This window comes from Paramormyrops kingsleyae, chromosome 15 (assembly GCF_048594095.1).
Source record: "Paramormyrops kingsleyae isolate MSU_618 chromosome 15, PKINGS_0.4, whole genome shotgun sequence".
Taxonomy (NCBI): domain Eukaryota; kingdom Metazoa; phylum Chordata; class Actinopteri; order Osteoglossiformes; family Mormyridae; genus Paramormyrops; species Paramormyrops kingsleyae.
Genome location: NC_132811.1, coordinates 28,824,819 through 28,838,986, shown reverse-complemented (window position 1 = coordinate 28,838,986; position 14,168 = coordinate 28,824,819). Strand labels below are relative to the sequence as shown.

The 14,168-nt window shown below is 39.0% G+C and overlaps 1 protein-coding gene and 1 long non-coding RNA gene across 2 annotated transcripts in view; one reads left to right on the top strand and one right to left on the bottom strand.

The window, feature by feature from the left end:
- The window catches only part of tprg1 (tumor protein p63 regulated 1), an 88,120-nt gene that overhangs the window by 33,078 nt on the left and 40,874 nt on the right, over positions 1-14,168 (bottom strand). The gene's annotated exons all lie outside the window — the stretch shown is intronic.
- On the top strand, positions 2,117-4,409 carry LOC140578528 (uncharacterized). Its single transcript, XR_011982774.1, has 3 exons — positions 2,117-2,248; positions 2,484-2,579; positions 3,911-4,409. It is a non-coding gene; the product is annotated as an uncharacterized lncRNA (long non-coding RNA).

Genomic DNA, 14,168 nt, shown 5'->3' with positions numbered 1-14,168 from the left:
ATGTTGGCCCATAAAACACAAGTTATTCAGGTGAGTGACAGCAGGAAATGCATCTTTGAAAGAGGAAATGGAACATGATATTAGCTAACCTGACTCTCAATTTGGAGGGCAGGCCATTTATGGTGTTAAATTAGTGCCAAAACTCACGCGCATAAAACCCACGTGCGCATATGCGCTCGCGAGCTGAAAATCCATGCTCTCTGTGCACTTGCGTTTGCACAGCACTCATTTGCTCGGCATTATGATGAAGCTGGCAAAATCTGGATGTGCAAAAGTAGCTATAAATGGTGGAAAGAGGAGCCAACACCATTCCAACAGAGAATCACCACACAGCAACATAAAGAAATCTAGGCGAGCAGAGGTCAACTACCTGCCCAACTACCCTGTAGGAGAAACCTCAGGTTACAGATTACTCAAGAACTGAATAAAAGAGACTTCACATACATTGAAAAGCTTATGCAGACAACCTTTTCCCTGCGTCGCCATGAAGTAGTACAGGGGAACTCATCTGTGAAGAGTCTAGTGGAGAAATGGCTATGGCGTTAAATTAGTGCCAAAACTCGCACGCATAAAAACCACGCGCGTATGCACTCGCGCGTATGGAGCAGAAAATCCATGCTCTCTACGCGCTTGCGTTCGCTGGACCCTATCTACGCGCTCGCGTCTGCACAGCACTCGCTCGCTCGACAGGATGAATTTTGACACTTTGGAGGCGGGAACAGTGGCTAATATCTCCGCTCCTTTGATTGGTTTTTTAAAATATTGACTACGATTGGCCATTTGTACGGTGGCCGAGAGAGCTCAACGCGCTGCAACTTCAGAAAACACATGCAAACAGAAAAAAACCATGCTGCAACTTCAGAAAACACATGCAAACATAAAAAAACCACAACAAATTAAGAAAACGTCTCCATCAGTTTGACAACACAGGCGCTGCAAATACGGAAACGTGCTGCAAACACGCGAACGCGCAGCAAACACACAAACGCGCTGCAAACACACAAACGCGCTGCAAACACACAAACGCGCTGCAAATAGCAGGGACCACAACGGAAATGTTTCAGGGGGACCTCAAAAAGTGACGAACCCATCTGGGAGCTGATTATTTGTTCAGTGGCTTTTGGTCAGAGCAGAGGTGTTGTCCGTGAACTAAAAGGTGAGGTTTTTTTTTGTTTATTTTAACATCCTGATCATACCATTAATTGGTCTATTGGATATTATTAGACTAATCTGACGAATCACACACATAACTGTGGAACGTTATTAACTTAATTGGCAATAAATATCTAAATAAATATATGCAAATAAATGTAACGTTCAAAGTTCATGACAAAATTCTGCAGTGCTTCATTAATGGTTAAAATCAGGTCAAAATTCATCCACTGTTCCCGCCTCCAAAGTGTCAAAATTCATCCTGTCGAGCGAGCGAGTGCTGTGCAGACGCAAGCGTGTAGAGAGCATGGATTTTCTGCTCCATACGCGCGAGTGCATACGCGCGTGGTTTTTATGCGTGCGAGTTTTGGCACTAATTTAACGCCATAGCCATTTCTCCACTAGACTCTTCACAGATGAGTTCCCCTGTACTACTTCATGGCGACGCAGGGAAAAGGTTGTCTGCATAAGCTTTTCAATGTATGTGAAGTCTCTTTTATTCAGTTCTTGAGTAATCTGTAACCTGAGGTTTCTCCTACAGGGTAGTTGGGCAGGTAGTTGACCTCTGCTCGCCTAGATTTCTTTATGTTGCTGTGTGGTGATTCTCTGTTGGAATGGTGTTGGCTCCTCTTTCCACCATTTATAGCTACTTTTGCACATCCAGATTTTGCCAGCTTCATCATAATGCCGAGCAAATGAGTGCTGTGCAAACGCAAACGCACAGAGAGCATGGATTTTCAGCTCGCGAGCGCATATGCGCACGTGGGTTTTATGCGCGTGAGTTTTGGCACTAATTTAACACCATAAATGGCCTGCCCTCCAAATTGAGAGTCAGGTTAGCTAATATCATGTTCCATTTCCTCTTTCAAAGATGCATTTCCTGCTGTCACTCGCCTGAATAACTTGTGTTTTATGGGCCATCTTTTGCAGATCTGTAGTGAGTTTCATCACATCACAAATGTTAATCTTCTCCACCAGTTCTACTCTTGAGCTTGATCGACACAGTGTGCTTATAGCCTTATTCAGGGAAAAGGCAGCACGGACAGGGAGGAAAGCAGAGGAACTACGCAATATTATGAGGTTATATGACCTCCAAGTAAGTCTGTGCACGTGTGGTTTCTCGTCATAATTTTTTTTTAAGGGTTTCACACCTGATATTTTCCCAGCTACAAAAACATGCACATACTTTTTCTCCAGTGATCAAAAGAAAATGTAAAGTCAGATATAAGTGTAAACATTGTGTTTTTCCTCAAAATGTATTAATTTTAGCTAAAAGTGGTGGGTTATGAACTGAAAAGTAAAGCCTTGTTTCTCCTCTGCTCATTATAAAGGAACATCTCGATATCATTGCAAGACGAACCATGGTTCTTCATGGTCTGCCTGTATACCTGAATGAAGACAGTTCAGAGTACTTCAAAACATGGAATGTAAGTGTTTACACTTTACAATTTTTATTTATTCACTGTTATACTTTTCTTTCATTGCATCTTTAATGTTTTAGATTCAGAAAATTAGTGTTGTAGTTCTCGAGACCGGTCTTGGTCTCGAGACCGGTCTCGAGACCAATTTTTTGTGGTCTCGGTCTTGTCTTGCTCTCGACTCTATTTGGTCTCGGTCTTGTCTTGGTCTCGGACATAGCGGTCTCGATGGGATGGGGAAAAAAAGAGAAAACTGCACATCCTCACAGAACAGTATCATTATTTATTACGCGCCTCAATTCAAATGCAACCAGTCAGATGCATCCATTTCAAAAACGTTACATTTTATACATTTTCTCCACGGACACTGCCAGTGCTTCACAGTCCACAAACATCATACACATCGTATCATACATCGGCAAAAAAATGTCCGAAAATGTCCGCGAAGTCTATAGCATAGTTATAATTTAAATAAATTAGGTATTTTACATTGATTAGAAAGCACGGTCTTGGAGGTGCAAGTCAATCTGGAGGCTCATTCTCTTCAATTCAAAGCAAAGGATCATTACATAGCTGTATTCATAGCTTACTCGAGGCCTCTGTCCCTGGTATAAGAGACTTAATATGAACATCTTTCTGGTACATCCCATCTCTTTCCCTTGACGACGTCTGATAAAATGGTTATAGGAGAGGATTGCTGAGAATATTATTTTCCATCAGGTCTCGTAACTATGACAAATCTGGGAGATTTTAAATGAGAGACATATGGACATATGGACAATATAATTGAAAAGATAACATGAATTTGATTTAACGAGTAATGACACATTACAGCAATGCCTTTTTTCTCTACAGTTGATCTGGGTGATGTGATGTCGATTCTAGCCCTAGTCTGTTTTCGGTCTTGATCTTGGTCTTGGTCTCGACCAGTCTTGGTCTTGGTCTCGCCTTAGTGTGTCTTGGTCTTGGTCTTGAACTTGGTCTTGGTCTTGGTACCCTCAAGTCTCGGCAGTGTCTTGGTCTTGATATCCTCCGGTCTCGGCAATGTCTTGGTCTCGGTTTAGGCGGTCTTGACTACAACACTACAGAAAATTAACCAAAATATAAATAAAAATCGCAAATGTGCTTATAGCATGTACTTACAAGTCGATTGGTGTTATAAAAGCTTTTGCAAGTGGTAGTGGTAAGATATATACTGAGATATTGCTTGTCAAAGAGGAAATTATCTGCTAATTAGAAGATTCACATTATTTTCTGTATGGAAAGAATATTTCCTAGTGGGGTTTCCAATACTTTTTTCCCTCTAGGTTTAGTATTTAAGCTTCATTCATTACTTTTAGGCTGCTGTGGAAGATGTGCCAGACATCCTGCAGTTGCCTGTTCCCCTTCTTTCTGTGGTCACAGATGCTTCAGATCAAATAACCTTCAAGCCTGACAAAGCTGCTATTGTCGTGGAAGGTGGAATCATCATAGATGATGTCCCCAGTTTCCCATGTGCTTTTGTTAAACTGTATGGGCTGATGTATGCCCTGCATCTGGACCCCAAAAAACTGAACAACACCTTCATGTTTATCCAGAAACTCATCATGGGGTTGGATGATGGAAAACCCTTGAAACCCTGCCTTTTACGTTTGAAAAATGACCTGTCAATTGTAGAGTAACCGAAAAAAACAGACTACCTGTCTTAACTAGGTCTGTTTTGTGATTGTGGGGGTGTGTACTTGTTTACATAGGCATGCAAGTTTCAATCGGATAAAAGTATTGTTTTCTGTTTTTATGCAACTGAGGAGGAAAACAAAAAATATTTTGCGTAGTGTTCAAGTAAAGTGTAACAAATATTTGTGCATCAAAGTTCTTTATTCTTCTTGCTGTAAGTACAATAAAGTGCATTTTTTGGTAACTAGTTCTGTACCTTTTTTGATTCTAGTTGCTTTAATTACGTTGATGTTAAAACAAATTAGTTAGCTTAACTTGATTTATTTAAGTAGTACATTATAACAAACTATAGATAAATTAGGTAATGAGTAAGTGAACTACTTGGGCACAGTAAACTCTATTATATTGAGTTGAAAGAAACTATTAAATATTAGTCAATTGGACAAATGTTTTAATTTTTTTGTACACTTTAAATTATTAAGTTTGCTAACTTAATTACTTTGAGGTAATCAGTTTCCTCAGTTTTTTGAGTACCCTTAACTTGTTGGGGTTTACAGTGCACAAAAGCACGCTTGGATCCATAACATTAAGTGCAAACCAGCAGGGGTAGCGCTTTGGCACAGTAGAAGGCAATTGGGCCAAGTGTGAACACACCCTAACGTTAGTCTCAAATTTTTGGATCTTTTCACGATTTGTTTACAACTTTAATGAGACAGTGAGTATATTAACCTGCACACTAAGAAAATCGAATTATTGTGTCAGTCTGACTAAAACTGGACTTTTAAAGTACATGTAAACATGTCAGTCCGGCTAAAATCATACTAAATAGAATTTCTCAAAGTTGAACTAAGAGACCCAGATAATGCAGAGTCGATTTACTCCTGAATGTATACGCTTAATTGGACTCAAACTGATCTGGCCTCTCTGTGTGTGTTCCACAGTCCCCTTTATTTGTCAATGCATCTATTAATATTATTGTTTTTTAAAAAAACATCTGTGACGTAATAGGTCAACCGGAAAAAGCCCAATATTGACAAGGTGAAAGGAGTCAAACATATTTCAGTCAATAAATCGATTCCCCTCCCATGCATGTATACCGGGGCAAGGACAGTAGTCCGACTGAAAGGTGTATTTGAGCTACAGTATAACCATAGCTCGACTTAACTGTGCATGTAAACATATTGACTATCAAAGACACAGCGGGAGAACATTTTAAAACAAATTTGAGGAAGCACTTCTTTACACAGCGTGTAGTCAGCGTATGGAATAGTCTTCCTGCTATTGTAGTGGAAGCTAAAACCATGGGTTCCTTTAAATCAGAGCTAGATAAGATTTTAACAACTCTGAGCTATTAGCTAAGGTCTCCCCAAACGAGCTTGATGGGCCGAATGGCCTCCTCTCGTTTGTAAATTTCTTATGTTCTTATGTTCTAGGAGATGTTCTGTTAGTTTTGTTTCTTACCTACTTCTGTTAGTCTATGTGTGCTGGTTCACTGACACAACTGATAGGCTAACGCTATACTCCAGTGTGAAGAGAAAGCTGGGTAGTGTGAAGTCTCAAATTAGGAATAGTCCATTATAGCCAGGAAGGATGACAATTTATGCTGAAAACTGTTGCCAAAAATGCAAATAAAAGACATGTTAACAGATGAGATTTTTATATGTTGTTCTCAATGTGAGATCAGACAGCAAAATGACAATGAGTGTTGATTAATAAATGAATCAACAATTGCATGAAAGCAAAGTAATGTACAGCATTTTTAACAGGCATACTGAAGATGAAAGCACAGGAATTACAAAAATATTTATTTGAGCCATTATTTAACTTTGACTTTAGATTAAGTATATTCTGACTATTAAGGGCTGAAAATAATTCAAATAGTGTGATACAAAAAAGCCACACCAGAGATTCACAATCATCCTGCCACTGTGACAAAATACATTTAAAAAAAAACTCTCTAATTGGCTAAATTTAAATATAAATATTAAATAGAAGTATAAAATATGGAATATAGATGAGAAAGTGAAGGGTATTTGTCAAAATTAAACTTGGAAGTCCATCCAGTGAAACAAATCCTGCCAACTCCAAACTGTGTGGCTTTCATATTTATTATGACACAGGCAGAATTAGTTACTGCTTCTGCTAAATTTTGCAGTACAGTGGTACCTCAGAACTCGAATTTAATCCATTCAGAACTCCGGATCGAATCCTAAAAAGTTTCAGTTGTGATCGAATTTTCCCCATAAGAAATAATGGAAAACCAATTAATTGGTTCCCGGCCCCAAAAAATTACATCTAAATATGTTTTTTTTTAGCATTTAAACACAAAATGAACCGGATAAAACAAGAAGAGCATATACTGTACTAAACACATCTAAGCACATTGATCAAAACAGTAATTTGTAAAATAAGAAAATAAATGTATCCAAACAATGTGTGAAGTAAAAAAAAAACAATGTGTCCTGCCTCCGTCGTCCGCTCCTTCTGTGTGCCACGCCCCCTCGTTTACCCCGTGTGGAATCCCCGTGTGATCAGCTGTTTCTGGTTGTTGTCATTAGTCCTTTGTATTTCATCCGCGTTTCAGTTTGTTTCCCCAGTCCGGTCATTGTATTGTCCGTCTGCGTTTTGCCTGTCTTTAATTAAACCCCGTATTCCCCGATACCCTGACGTCTGTGTCTTTTTCTCCGTTCCGTCCCCGCTCGGCACGACAATACCATTATAATTAAATGTATTAATGGTTTATTATTAATATTAAAATAATTAATAAGAAATCTTTATTTTTAAATTTATTTTATTATATAATAATAATTACTGTTACTGTCTATCATTGTCTAAATGTATTTTTACTGTCTAAATATATGTATTCACTAGTGTAAACATGCACAATGCTATCACAGTGAATGTGAGGCTGAGACTGAAGCATTACCCTATGTTTCTGCTGAGAGACGTGCCGTGTGACTCATTTCCCCGCGTGTACAAGTTATCTTAGGTTGGCGTTCACGGTTTGACTTCTGAGATTCAGATCAAATTCTAGGTAATTTTTTTTGGAACTGGTTGGTTCGACTTTTAAGAAATTCGAGTTCTAATGAGTTCGAGAACTGAGGTATAACTGTATCTTGAAAAAAGCAGGTTCTGTCGTGAACAGTAGCTATTTGTTTTGAATTCAAATCAATTAAGCGGTTATGCACAAGGATACAGTATAAGCTGCTCCCAGAATCATTTCCAATTATCTTGAACAACAGCGAGGACTGTCTCCAAGGTTCACTTACAAAGACATATCTTACAACATCTCTTATAGGTAAGAACTTGTTTTCATCAAGTTTACAATTTAAATTTCATTCTATGTTTCTCATCATCAAAAATATTATGTGTAGAAAATATGTCCTATTATATTTTAATAGAGAACATTAATAATAGACTGTACTGCAATGGGAAAAAATCTTCCTGTAATGTGGAATTCAAAGTAAACATAATGTGGTAATGGAACAATGTCACTGAGTCCTGCCACATAGGTATGTGGAGAGGTGATTTAATGTCAGGTCTGAAAGATGTGAGTACAGCAGCTTTATCTGGCAGGATGGACATCAGAAGGTGGATGGACAGATGCAAACCATTAACAAATTAAGGTATTTCATTTAGTTCCCATCTCTAATATGTCTGCATTTGTGACAATCAGGGAAACTAAATGAAAACATTAGATGTCATGATGCAAAAAAATAAAAAGTAATAAAAAAATAAATACAGGCAAAGCACACATACAAGCAAACACACATGCCTGTTATGCAAACCTACAGTCCTTTTTAGATGCACTCCTGCAGAACCTGCAGGAGACACCATGACCTAATTTCTTTAGTTACAACAAAATATTTTCTAACTAAAACAAGTTCCTTTTTCTTTAATAGACAAATTTTAAAGAGACAATGGTGATGCCACAATTAAATCAAATCATTACAAAAAAAATCCAAAATATCAAAAAATATGGCAATGCCCATACTGTACGGCAGGGCTATTCAACTCACGGTCCTTGAGGGCCTTCCAGTCTTCCTTCACCTGTGAGCCAGGTGTGAAGCCTCTGACCAATCAGAATCAGTAATTATTAAACTAACTACCTGGGAGAACTGAAAACATGTATTAGATGTTTTAATAGAATCTTGAACCGACATGAGTTTTAATAATGCCCATACATGACAATAAATATTTTGCTACTGTTGAACCACCATGCACTAAATGCACCTCAGATAAATGTACCTCAAAAAATTCCTTCCCAAACCAAATGTACCACCTTAGGCAACAGAATAGCTGCTTTATATATCACTATGCAAGGGTGGAGCACCACTGCAATCATTTCCATCACTGTTTACAGAGCAGCTTTCAGTGACGATGGCCCTAAAGGTTTGTGCACAACTTGCAAAGCAAACATTATGCTTAGTGAAAACTGGAAAAAAAGATCTCATGGAGGTATAAAAAACAAGCTTAGAAAAGTTCAACCTCTTAGAACAATTTCATGTCACTAAAGAAAGTACAGCAGGGTGGGGGGAAGATTTGTTTCCATTTCCTTTTGTGTGAAAGATGAGTGATTCCCTTTGTGCAAGAGCCCAGCGAATTCCTCAGGTGAGATATCACAGGGAAAAGACCAGCCCAGACAGGCAGAGCATAGCAGCGTTTACACCAAACACCCTGATAGACTCATTGGGCCTCTTCTCCTCCCTTAAACAAAAAGGCAGATCACAAGAAAAGTTAGAAGAAATTAATCATAGCAGATATAGGTGACTCACAAATTCAAGTACTGTTGCTATGCAATAAACCTGAGTGTATAAGGGAATTAATCACCATAGTTAAGAAAGAAAAGATTTTTGCAAACACCCCCATCCCTCTACATCACCACATAAGCCTGGCAACCACACAAAATGCAAACAGGTATAGGCCTACTCACATGCTTTAATTTATGCATCTGTAGGTAAGCCCTGGACGCTCAAATAGAAATTCTTTTCAGGCCTGGTGCTCAAAGTCAACACACAAGATAAATATCAGGGCCATCTTCAGCGGTCATGGCACATGTCCCCTATTGTTTGTGGGCCAATAAACAAATCATCTGATTGCTCAATACAGTCTGCTAAGGACTCCCTCCCTAGCCCTACTGCCTTATCCTAGTGATAATGACCGTAGACATCACACTACAGTACAAATTATTAAAAATGAACAAGGATTATTAAAAAAAAAAAGAGAGAGAGAGAGGCAGGGGGAGCGTGAGCATCCACAACCAAGCCTGAAAGAATGTACTGCACAGAGTATATGCAAGGAAAAGAAGATAGAGCAAAAGACCAACTCAAGGCTTACAACTCTTATGAAAAGGCTCCGGTATATATGACCATAACAAAACTGGCAAATGTCACATGTTTATCTTTCATCCACCACCATTACAGGATGACGAAGGGTTTAAATTTCCATTTGTAAGTAAATATAGAGCTTTAAAGACCTATCTGGACATTCCAGGTGTTTTAGAGAGCTTTGGTAAGTATAGATATGTAACAGTTCTGCGAAAACAATTGATTATTATAAGAACTGTCAGTCACTAATTCTGTTGTAATAAATGCAACCTGCTACAAAAATATGTTTTTATACCAGAATTCTCAACAAAAACATATGTGCCACGATTATTGGCACCCCTGCTTTTAATACTTTGTACAACCTCCCTTTGCCAGTATAACAGCACTGAATCTTCTCCTATAACATTTTATAAGAATACCAAGCAGGGCATCTGAGTCCATTCCTCTTTACAGAATCTCTCCAGATCATCCAGAGTCCTAAGCCATCTCTTGTGCACTCTCCTCTTCAGCTCAGGCCACAGGTTTTCAATGGGGTTCAGGTCAAGGGACTGAGATGGCCATGGTAGAAGCTTCATTCTGCGGTCAGCTAACCATTTTTGTGTTGATTTGGACATGTGCTTAGGATCAATGTCTGGCTGGAAGATCCAATGATGGCCCCGTTTTTGTTTCCTGGCAGAGGCAGCCAAATTTTAATTTAAAATGTCCTGGTATTTCATAATTCCATGTACCCTAATGAGATTTCCAGGGCCTCTGGAGGAAAAACAGCCCCACAACATCATAGAACCTCCACCATATTTTATATTTGGGATAATGTTAATTTCATTATAGTCATCCTTCTTTTTACGCCAAACCCACCTTATGTTTACTGCCAAAAAGCTTCATCAGACCATTGAATTTGGTTCCAGTCAAAGTTGTAGTAGTGTTTCGCAAACTCTAGGTGCTTACGTTTGTGGTTAACTGACAAAAAATGCTTTTATTGGCATACCTTCCAAATACAGTGGTACCTCAAAACTCGAACTTAATCCGTTCGGAACTCCAGATCGAATCCTAAAAAGGTCGAGATTTGATCGAATTTTCCCCATAAGAAATAAATGTATTTTTACTGTTTAAATATATGTATTCAGCTAGTGTAAACATGCATGATGCAAGGCTGAGAGTGAAGCTTTACCCTTTGTTTCTGCTGACAGACGTGCCATGTGACTCATTTTCCCGTGTGTACAAGTTTTCTTAGGTTGGCGTTCACGGTTTGACTTCTGAGATTCAGATCGAGCTCAATGTAATTTTTTTTCAAACTGGTTGGTTCGACTTTCGAGTTCTAATGAGTTCGAGAACTGAGGTACCACTGTAATCTGTTCGCATGAAGGGGGTAGTTTTTTCAGAGACGTGGTAACCTCAAGATTTTACTTGTCTTGTAATTCACCAACAGTTGTCCTTGGGGATGACTGTTGACCGTTTGCCTCTCTTATGATCCTCTTCACTGTACATGGGGGAAAAAACTCGTAAATTTGGGTCCTCTTCCAGGCAGGTTTGTAACAGTTCCAGTTATTTTCCACTTTTTTTTTATTATTGCCCTAACAGTAGAAATGGGCATTTTAAGGTGAGTAGCTATTTTTAATACCCATTCCTTGACTTATGAAGGTCAACACACTTCTCCCTCATTTGGTTTGTATGTTCTCTTCTCTTTCCCATGTTGATGGATGACTAAGGGAATTTGGGCTCTGTGTCACCTCATGTTCGTACCCCAGGAAGTCATGGATTACAGCTTGAAGGTTCCTATTCACTCCGCTCAACTCAAAGATGTACAATTCACAGGGGAAACATGCTTCAGTTACATTGTGTTCACTATAATTTCCAGGAGTGCCAATAATCGTGGCACAGGTGTTTTTGTTGAAGATAATTATTTCTTGATGAAAGATTTTTTTTTTAAAATCTATGTTAATGAAAGGATGGATTTTTCTAAATTTTTCAGTGTGACATGAAGCTACTTCACCAAAAGGTGGATTTTTTTCTAATCCTTTTTACAAAACTTTACAAGTGGTGCCAATAATTGTGGAGGGCACTGTGTGTGTGTGTGTGTATATATACACCCACCTAAAGGATTATTAGGAACACCATACTAATACGGTGTTTGACCCCCTTTCGCCCTCAGAACTGCCTTAATTCTACGTGGCATTGATTCAACAAGGTGCTGAAAGCATTCTTTAGAAATGTTGGCCCATATTGATAGGATAGCATCTTGCAGTTGATGGAGATTTGTGGGATGCACATCCAGGGCAAGAAGCTCCCGTTCCACCACATCCCAAAGATGCTCTATTGGGTTGAGATCTGGTGACTGTGGGGGCCATTTTAGTACAGTGAACTCATTGTCATGTTCAAGAAACCAATTTGAAATGATTCGAGCTTTGTGACATGGTGCATTATCCTGCTGGAAGTAGCCATCAGAGGATGGGTACATGGTGGTCCTAAAGGGATGGACATGGTCAGAAACAATGCTCAGGTAGGCCGTGGCATTTAAACGATGCCCAATTGGCACTAAGGGGCCTAAAGTGTGCCAAGAAAACATCCCCCACACCATTACACCACCACCACCAGCCTGCACAGTGGTAACAAGGCATGATGGATCCATGTTCTCATTCTGTTTACGCCAAATTCTAACTCTACCATTTGAATGTCTCAACAGAAATCGAGACTCATCAGACCAGGCAACATTTTTCCAGTCTTCAACTGTCCAATTTTGGTGAGCTCGTGCAAATTGTAGCCTCTTTTTCCTATTTGTAGTGGAGATGAGTGGTACCCAGTGGGGTCTTCTGCTGTTGTAGCCCATCCGCCTCAAGGTTGTGCGTGTTGTGGCTTCACAAATGCTTTGCTGCATACCTCGGTTGTAACGAGTGGTTATTTCAGTCGAAGTTGCTTTTCTATCAGCTTGAATCAGTTGGCCCATTCTCCTCTGACCTCTAACATCAACAAGGCATTTTCGCCCACAGGACTGCCGCATACTGGATGTTTTTCCCTTTGCACACCATTCTTTGTAAACCCTAGAAATGGTTGTGCGTGAAAATCCCAGTAACTGAGCAGATTGTGAAATACTCAGACCGGCCTGTCTGGCACCAACAACCATGCCACGCTCAAAATTGCTTAAATCACCTTTCTTTCCCATTCTGACATTCAGTTTGGAGTTCAGGAGATTGTCTTGACCAGGACCACACCCCTAAATGCATTGAAGCAACTGCCATGTGATTGGTTGATTAGATAATTGCATTAATGAGAAATTGAACGGGTGTTCCTAATAATCCTTTAGGTGAGTGTATATATATGTATATATACACACACACACACACACACAATTTATCGTAATCTGTAGGCTATAGAATATAACACTGGTCTTTATAATTGTTTCCAGGGATTATTTACTGACCACTTTAAATTTCTTTACTAAGGAACATATTAAAGTTAACATGTTAAACAGGTCATACAGTTTATTCACTGTCTCACTCCATCTCTGAAATATTCCAAATCTAAACTTCCTACAGCAAAATACAAGTGTTTTCCAGGATGCTTGTAACAGACACTGCTGAATATGTAGAGAGAAGGCACATGGTTGCACCACAGTGCAACTGAGAAAAACACAATAAACACAGATACACAAGTCCCAACACTCAACTCAAACTTAACTGTCCCAGTATAAAAAAAAATAATACTATGAAAGGACTACCAAAAGCAAAGTGTATAAATCATATTTCCAAACCCCACAAACTACCAAAGAACCAAGAAGAATAGAAGAACAACACAAGGGTAATTTCTGTACACTGTCCCCAAAAGAGCACATGTACAAGAATACAACATTGTCATCATTAGTAATTATGGATTCCTCAGTCAATGGACTAGCAAAGCACCATGCATCATGTTAAAGGAAGAAAATGTTGATTATATTCATAGTAGTAACATAACCCACAACAAACACATATCTATTGCATGGTTGAATGTTCTGATTGGAATGTAGCTGACTGTTTTGAAAATTATCAGCTTTAAACTAGAATTAGTGCTGCTGGAAACTGAGCGCAACTACAGCCCGAATTAAAATTAGAATAACATGAAAACTAAAATACTTTCAAACCACATGAGCCAATATTTTATTCACAACAGAACATAGATAACATAACAAATGTTTAAACTGAGAAATTTTACAAGTTTATGCACAAAAATAATTTCAAATTTGATGCTTACAACAGGTCTCAAAACATTTGGGACAGGGGCATGTTTACCATGGTATAGCATCTCCTCTTCTTTTCAAAACAGTTTGAAGACGTCTGGGCATGAGTTTCTGGAGTTTAGATGTTGGTCCCATTCTTGATCCCATTTCCAGCTGCTAAAGAGTTTGTGGTCGTCTTTGACATGTTTCGTTTAATGATGCGCCAAATGTTCTTTATGGGTGAAAGATCTGGACTGTAGGCAGGCCAATTCAGCACCCGGACTCTTCTCCAATGAAGCCATGCTGTTGTAATAGCTGCAGTATGTTGTTTCGCATTGTCCTGCTGAAATACACAAGACCTTCCCTGAAGGTCATCTGGATGTCATCTGGAGGGGAGCATATGTTGCACTAAAACCTTTATATACC